The sequence below is a fragment of the Lutra lutra genome, chromosome 2 (assembly GCF_902655055.1).
Source record: "Lutra lutra chromosome 2, mLutLut1.2, whole genome shotgun sequence".
NCBI lineage: Eukaryota > Metazoa > Chordata > Mammalia > Carnivora > Mustelidae > Lutra > Lutra lutra.
Genome location: NC_062279.1, coordinates 195033430 through 195042731, shown reverse-complemented (window position 1 = coordinate 195042731; position 9302 = coordinate 195033430).

Below are 9302 nucleotides of genomic sequence, written 5' to 3'. Positions count from 1 at the left end.
AAATCTTAAAAAAATAATAAAAATAAAGACCTATAGCAAAAATAAAGGGAGGGTCAGAAAATACTAATTTCCTAGATAAAAATAATCCTTGTGTTAACCAATTCTTCATTCCAGTGGAACATCGTCTTACAAGTAGGTGCGGTCATTTCTAAATTAATCATTTCCTGAGTAGGTGCACCCCCACTAAATGACAGAGATGGTCTTCAAGTTTTGAGCAGCAGCCTATTTGTGATATTTTTTATATTGAAGTGATGTTTGAATTCTTTTCTCTTGAAAAATTATTTTGAATCAATTTGTTGTATCAAGGTAAAGCATGCAAGTAAATGTTTAAAAATCAGATATTATAAAAAGCTTCATAAGAGTGAGTCATGCTCACTCCTTTCTAAGGCATTCCTTTGTACCTCTGCTTCTCATAGGCAACTCTTTTCTATCTTTCCAGATGTTTGTTTTGTTATTTATTTTATATTCCTAAATATTATGCTCTACTACTACTTTTGTCCTACCAATTGCAGACTCTCCTATTTAGCAGTTATGATGGGTTAAGACACACCTCTCACGACCAGTTCACGGATCCTGGCTTTCTTCTTTTCTCATCCTTCCAATGAATTATATTGTCATTTAACTTAAACCGGCAATTAGGGTTTTTCTTATTATCATCTGTAAAAAAATGGTCACTTAAGAACCACATAGTGGGGGCGCCTGGGTGGCTCAGTGGGTTAAGCCGCTGCCATCGGCTCAGGTCATGATCTCAGAGTCCTGGGATCGAGCCCCGCATCGGGCTCTCTGCTCAGCGGGGAGGAGCCTGCTTCCTCCTCTCTCTCTGCCTGCCTCTCTGCCTGCTTGTGATCTCTTTCTGTCAAATAAATAAATAAAATCTTAAAAAAAAAAAAAGAACCACATAGTGTACCATGTATACTTATACTTCCTTCTTATATATCCGTATCTTTTTAGAAGTTCGAGGATTTATTTGTTTTTCAGATATTCAGTTGTCTGTCTATTGCCCTTATGTTTTTCTACATGTCTCCTCAGATATGTAGTGTTTTTCAAATGGTAAACTCTATCAGCTGACATGTCAATTTTCATTTTTTCAAAGGTTTTATTTATTCATTTGAGAGAGAGAGAGAGAGAGTGCACAAGCAGGGGGAGGGGCAGAGAGAGAGGGAGAAGCAGGCTCTCCACTGAGCAGGGAGCCTGTTGCAGAGGTGGATCCCAGGACCCTGAGATCATGACCTGAGCTGAAGGCAGACACTTAATAGACTGAGCCACCCAGGCACCTCTTTCGTTTTCTCCCCTTGCAATCCATCTTTTTCCTGCTCCATTTTGATCTGGCTTCTCTCTGGGCCTGTTGTATTTCCATCAACTTAGCACTTTCCTGGTGGGTCGTCTACTGATTCTTCATATTTTTGTTTTAATTGGTTTACATCTTTATTTCCAGAAGTGCATTTGTCACACACTTTCTAAGAAAGGATACATGTAAGATAATTTGTTTTGAGTTCTCAATTATCTAAAAACATTTTTATTCTATGCTCAGACTTGGTTGACAGTATGTATACATATACCTATTGTGTCTGATTCATTCAAGAGTCTGAGTGTTCTCCATTTGTATAATGAAGAAATAAGAAATACAAGAATTATGTGATCCCTATTAAATTACATGACTGACTGGTCAGAGCTATACAGTTTTCTTATTTCACAGTTTCTCCCTTGACAAGGTCTACTTAAGCCTTGTATATATAAAATCAATAATTTCTCTTTCTGGGAAAATCTCTCCATTTCTTGACACAGTTCCTTTTTAAAATGTACATTTGATAAGAATTACTTCTTTCAAACATTTTTACTAATTAAAATAATGCTTATTATAAAAACAACTCTTGTTCTCAGGCCACAGCATTCACTTCTCTTTTATAAGAAATGCTTTAATCATGTTTCAGTTTAAATCATTAAGATCTTGAGTATAAATACAGCAATATTATGGTTGCTTTAATTATTTTTTATTTAAGGACAAAAAATCAACCCGACTATCATAAAATATTTTTAGAAATACAGGGTCAATAACTTCTCAGTAGATATTGGCACAGAATTTCTCAAGAAAATATTCTGTCTCAACAAATACAAAATATTTCTATGAAAATACATGGGGTGGTGCTACCTATGTTCAATTGGAAAAAAATATAGAAATTTTGGAAATAGAAAGAATATAAAAAGCACAATTGGAGTGGTAAAAGATGTTCTCTCCCCTGAGGAGCAAATATAGGAGAAGCTGAAATACACCATTTTTACTGCAATTGCATTACAGGTAGATGAGCACATTCTCCTTGGTTTAGAGAAGTGTCTAGGAATACAAAGCTACATTATTTTCAGAAGAAGGGCCTCTAGAATTTTGAATCTATGCTAAATTCATAAATAAAAGAAAAAGAATTCACTCCATGGAAGTAATTACCAACACATTCATTTGTATTTAAGATTAGATTAATCAATTTAATTAGTACTTCTTTCATAAAAATTTAAAACTTCTCCACTCAATAATACTCATCACTATAAAAATATTGAGAGGAAAATAACTAGGAAAACTGTCACATTTATGGCAGATACATATTTTTTAAAGTCTTATAAAAGTACACTATGCATATGTAAAGATGCATGCAATCATCAGTGATTAAAAAAAAGGATAAGTTAAATAAAAAGATATTATTACTCCTGATTGACACTTTAACCCACTTTAATTGGAGAGGATATGTGGAAATAATCACTATCATATCCTACTGACCAGTGTGGAAATTTGTTCGACCTTTCTGGAAGGCAATATGCATAAAAATTAAAAATGTACATACAGTTTGACCTAGCAATTTCACCTCTAGTGATTTATGCAAAGAAAAATAATTGGAAAAGTGCAAAGATGTATAAAAAATATTTTTCACGGTATTATTTATAGTATCAAAATAGCAACAACTAAAATGTCAATTAGGAAGAATTTCATTAAATAAAAATTATGATACCTCGACATAATTTAAAGCTATGTAACTGTTATAAAGGTAATAGCAATTATCTATTAACCTATGGAATATTTACCATATAATGTTAATTTAAAACAACCCAATGATTTTAAAATATTATGGAAGTTTGACCACATTTTTTTGTGGGTGGAGAGGGTATCCTACACCCATAACCACATACAGAAGCAAGTTTGAGAGATTATGTAGCAAATTATTAAAAGTAATTATTTTTGAGTGGTTTTTAGACAACCTTTTCTTAAAAATTTATATTTATGTTTTCTGTTTTTTAACCCATGGATATATTACATTTGTATCAGAAAAAATTTTGTTTATTTTTCAAAACTATCAAACACACACACAGAAATGTCCAAATGTCAAGAGTGATTATTATGAACAGAATTATCTGTTCATATCATGTTTATTAGGTCAGATGAGTGAAAAAAAACCTTAATGTCAAAGCATCTTACTTAAAAACTCATACGATGATTATTAATATTACATCACCAATTTCAAATACAGTTCACTGTACCAAATCATTAATAAGATGTCCGAAGACTTTTTTTTTTTTGCAGTAACACAAGGCAGGGTCTATAAATGCTAATGAAATTCCAACTGTTAATATTAAATCTATTCAAATACAAAAGCAAGTAGACTAATGATATATCTTTTGTGCAAGGGACTGAAAATTAATAAAAATGAGAATTTAAATGTTTTTCAAGCAAAAACTAATTTCAAATCCATTGGAATTGAAAACTCCTAAATAATTACTTTATAAGATTTATTTGTAAATTAATTTCTATTAATGTAATTGAAAAATATGAAATTTAAGCCTTCCATATGACAACAAAAAATGCCTAAGTTCTCCTACATATAAACTTAGCAGCACAATGTCGGATTTCACTTATATATCAGATTTACCCAGTTCTCAGAATCTTTTAGCTCCACTGAAACATTTCATTACATTATTTGCCAACCATCTTTGATGCCTTTTTAAAAGTAATATGTATTTTTTTTAATGCACAAAGTTCAGGTGAACAAAGAATATTTAAAATTTAAGCGCTAGCAAGAAGTGGGAAAACTTAACCATCATGAATGCTGTTCTTTACTGTTCCAGCAAAGCCTCTGAGTCGTTCTAATTAGTAAATACATGTGCTTCCAAGTGTGCATTTTTAATAGCACATCTAGTGCCAGAGGTCAGCCATTATTTACATAAAAATGGGAACTGAGATGGCAATGCAAAATCAGATGTTAATACAAAAGGCAAAATGTTAATAAGAGAGGCTCCTGGAACAAAAGACATTATCCTAGTCCATTGAGTTCTTTTGATTATTCATTCTGTACATTTGTAAGAAGATTCCAATCACAATTAAAATTAAAAGCTATCAGGGGCTTTAAAACATCAGGGAGCAAGGATGTTCAAGCCTTGACAGGCTTTACCACTAGAGAAATGAAGACAGAGAGCAAGGACTTACAGAGCATGAAGCCTGGGATCCAGAAGTCACTGAGAATGGTCGGGTCATAGACATGTATTGCCAAATAGCATTATTGAGTTCAAGGGTCTTCAGATATCAGGAATAAGTTGGAAGCATACAATAAACTGTTCAGTAAATATATAAATTGAAATTTCCACACATGATTTATTAAGTAGTGGTTTTAATATAATTAACATTCACTTGGAACTTCAGTTTTTGTTTTTAGTTCTTTTTTTTTTTTTTTTTAAGAACTCCTGTTTTAGTAATTTCCTGGCTATTTTACTGTTAGAGATACTGTTTTATTTTTTTCTGGCTAAGGCTTTACTTTAGAGCCTTAATTTTAGTAAGTGACTCCAAACTGCTTTTCAGATAAGACTTTCTTATTATACTAATGATGATGATAGTAATATCACAATTATAAGCTCACCTTAATAATTATTTGCTAAACATACCAGTAAAATATTATACAAAACATAACAAACTGAAGACAGGGTCAGAGAACTGCATATGCTCCTAATGATTATCTTATCTCTCTATTCTCCCCGCCGCGAATTCAAACATTTACAGCTAAGCCATCACAGCTTCCCAAGAAAACCATTAGGACTCATTTCATCATACCCTTTATTTCTGTTCACTAGAGCCACATGAAATCCTAGAACTCCTGGATCATCCATCATAACCAAGATCTTCAAACCTTAGAGGTTTATGTTTCCCATAATCTGACTTCATCTCCCACTCATGCAGATTCACAGATTCACCCTTGAGACTTCTTCACCCCATTCTGTGCCCCAAAGACTGACCAACATATGCTCCATCAACATTTTCCTTGTACTTTGGCTTCTGATTGGATTCAGTGAATGGGAATCACCCGCAGAAGATAGGAGACAGAGTGGGAAGAATGAGGTTGGTATATTTATCCTTCAGGCTTCCTCCCTGTGGCGTCCGTATGGATTAGCATTTTGGGGACCAAAAAAGTCTTAGTTTCTGTCAGGTGCCTCTTCATGAAATGCTGCTCATTCTCTGGGTCCCTCCTCTTGCCTCTTCAGGGTGCTGTCACTCTCTCATCATTTCTGCAGACTTTTATAAATTGTTCCTTTGTTTAACTCATCTCTTCTGAAACAGTTGGCCCCATCCAAGCTTGCCATCTATTTCTTTTTTTTTTTCTTTTTTTTTTTTTTAAAGATTTTATTTATTTATTTGACAGAGAAAGATCACAAGTAGACAGAGAGGCAGGCAGAGAGAGAGAGAGAGGGAAGCAGGCTCCCCGCTGAGCAGAGAGCCCGATGCGGGCCTCGATCCCAGGACCCTGAGATCATGACCTGAGCCGAAGGCAGCGGCTTAATCCACTGAGCCACCCAGGCGCCCATTGCCATCTATTTCTTATTGAGGCCATGACTGAACTTACTCTAGGTCCCCAAATTCTTCCATCGTTTGCTTTAGAACCTACAGTCTGATAGTAGGAAAATCCCTATGTCCTTATCTCCTGAACCTTCTTGAATCAAGTAAAAGCAGGTTCTCTTTTGAGGATACTGCTTCCCCTATGGCCTTCTCATATGTAGTGGCAATTTATCAGACATTTATACTGTAGGACTTGCTGTTTATTGACTTTGCAGGACTATTGTCCCTTTCTCCATCCTAAACATTCCATCTTTAAAGTTATGCCACACAACTGAAGGACTTTATACTCCATCTTGTTTCTGTATTATCTATAATGCCCCCTTCATTAGTTGTCACTTAGGAACAAAAAGCCCCAAGCCTGGGTAAATCCAACTGGTATAGATGGCGTGACAAGGAAAAAGTTACAGAGCCATGATGCTTGACCTCCATTTTTGGATCACCAGCATTACCTGAGCCTAGAACTCTTTCCAGCAATCAACGATATTTCCTTAATTCATTATCTCTCTTACTCATAGATTTTCTCTCCATCTTAACCTCCAGAACATCATCCTTTATTCTTACATGTAGGAAAATGAACTAACTCTGCTCCCACTTCCACCTTACTCAACCAACCTGCACTTTACTCATTATTTCTGCTGCCTTTATTCTCATTACTATAGATCAGTGATTTTCAACATCTGTCACAGTAACTCCTAGAGATTCCTGTGTTTATTTTCATTTATGAAATAATTAGGAGGTGGGTGGCAGTAGTTCAGTTATTAGATGGCAGGGATCAGGAGTCCTATAAAAACTGCAACAAATGAGATGGTAAGGCCCTCAAAAAAGTGTTTTCCTACATGCCTTACAACTTTTGAATGTCTTGTCATGAATTCAGGTACATAAATATCTGTTTTCAATTATCTGTGTCTAGAACATAATTCTACTTAGAAAGTAAACATAAAGGAATATTTACCTTTTTTGAAAAAAAATATTTTGAAAAATGTCATACCCAACAATATAGCTCATTATGTTTGAGGTATTTGGGTCTAATGATAATACACACCTGTCAGTCTGTACTTGTTCTTGTTATATTAACATAGATCCTCCTATTTGCTTCATTAGGTGTTGCGGTATGATTATTTTCTAGAAATTAAGTAAAATGATTATTATGTTGTTATAAATGATTTTATTTTTTATTTTGACTGCAATACTGATGAATGTTGATATTTTTGAAGTTAAATCTGGAGATATTATGTTTTATAGAAACATAATTTTTGTGTAGTAAAGGTCAAGTTACCAAATATTTGCTATGAACAGAGGTAATGGCCCTGATGACATTGAGAACCATCATATAGTTGAATATGTCATGCTCCTTTCAAAGCCCAAACTGGTAAACTGAATTTCTTCCTCTCTTTCTTCTCAAGACAGTACTTCAGCAACTGCCCTCAGCTTTCTCTTGTACCATTCATTTATTCCAAAATAAACTGGATCATTCTCCAAAGCAAATAAACAAGCTAAAACATGCTATAGAACCTCTCTCTCAAAAAAAAAAAAAAAAAAAAAAAAAGGGAAGGTGCGCCTGGGTGGCCTAGTGGGTTAAGCCTCTGCCTTTGGCTCAGGTCATGATCTGAGGGTCCTGGGATCAAGTCCTGCATCAGGCTCTCTGCTCAGCTGGGAGCCTGCTTCCCTCTCTCTCTGCCTACTTATGATCTCTCTCTCTCTGTCAAATGAATAAATAAAATCTTTAAAAAAAAAAAAGTTTTCCTTGAACATGGGAGATTGTTAATTTTATTCTACAGATAAATTTCAAGATAGTTCTACATTATCCACTGTCTCTTAATCCTCTAATCCTTTTATCTCTGGAACCCAATTTATTTGGGCATTTCCCCCACTACCATGTCAAAATATCTCTTCTTAAGAACAATAGCACCTCTTCACTGCTAAACCCAGGGTTCTATTTTTTTCTTTCCTTTTTACTGGCCCATCACAGAACTTAATTATTTAATTTCTTTTCTTTTCCATTTTTTTTTAATTTTTTTTTTTTTATTTTTAAATTCTACATGTTGCAGTGCTCTAGGGACATTCCTTAGCCTTGTCTTCCCCTAGTAATTTCATCCAATCTCCCAATCTTAATTATTACCTACATGTGGATGATTCTGAATGTATTCCTCCAGCCTGGGTTTTTGCCCTTAACTGTAGACTTGCTGTCGCACTTATTGTTAGACATCCGCACTTGAAGTTTAATAGGTACCTCAAATATGAATATGTCCAAGTCTGAACTTTTAAATTCAGCCCCCAAATCCACTCTTCATACACTTTTCCTCATCTCAAATAATTGTGAGTGACTCGTCCCATTCTTCAGGCCAAGAACCTCCAGTCATCCTTGACTCCTTTCTTTCTCTCCCTCCCCGTATCCACACCATTGGTATTTTCTATTGGTAAAACTAATAGAAATCTTTGAAACCTATGTTCAAAATGTACCTAGAATCCAACCACTTTTTACTATCTATGTCATTCTTCCTTTGAGTAAGCTTCACTGAATTAAAATATTCCTAAGTTCTTTCTTTTTGCAATCTTGTCCCTCTTTTGTCTATACAGACTGATCTTTTGGAAATGTAGCACAGATCATGTCACTCCCTATCCTTCCAATATCATTAAGAGTAAATTTCGGCGTTGTCACAAAAGCCTGCTGGAATGGGCCCTCTGTGTACTTCCTGAACCCATCTGCATCCATTGTCTTCTCACTGATCCTAGTCCAACTTCATTGACCTCCTTGACCCTCCTGGGACACCTCAAGCATAATCTTGCCTCATGGCATTTGCACTTGCTTTTCTATCCTGCATAGGTCACCTTCCTTCTATCCACAGGGACTAACCTTGATGGTTCAGGTATGTCAGTTTTATAGTGGATCACTTCGTAAACACCTTAGAAAAACTATCAACCTTCCCATTTCTACCAGCTTTCACTAATCCCTTACTTTGGCTTTATGTTTTTCCCCATAGTCATTGTCATCATTTGACAATTTCTGCATTTACTTCCTTTTTTTTTTTTAAGTTTTTTTTTTTCAAGCAAGGTTTTTTTTTTTTTTTTTAAGATTTTATTTATGTATTAGAGAGATGGAGAGAGAGCACAAGCAGGCGAGTTACCAAATATTTGCTCAGCAGGCAGAGGGAGAGAGAGAAGCAGGCTCCCAGCTGAGCAGGGAGCCCAATGCGGGATTCAACCCAGGACCCCAGGATCATGAATTGAGAGGAAGGCAGCCCCTTAACCAACAAAGCCACTCAGGGACCCTCGTATTTCCTGCTTTATTTGTTGACTAGCCTTTCCAACCTTTAGAATGAAAACTCTATTTGTGTAAGGACTTACATTGACATAAAAGTTCAATAAATAATTGTTAAATGAAAAGAACAACTGACCTAAATTAACCATTTTTAAAATTTTAATCTTTTCCTGATTAAAT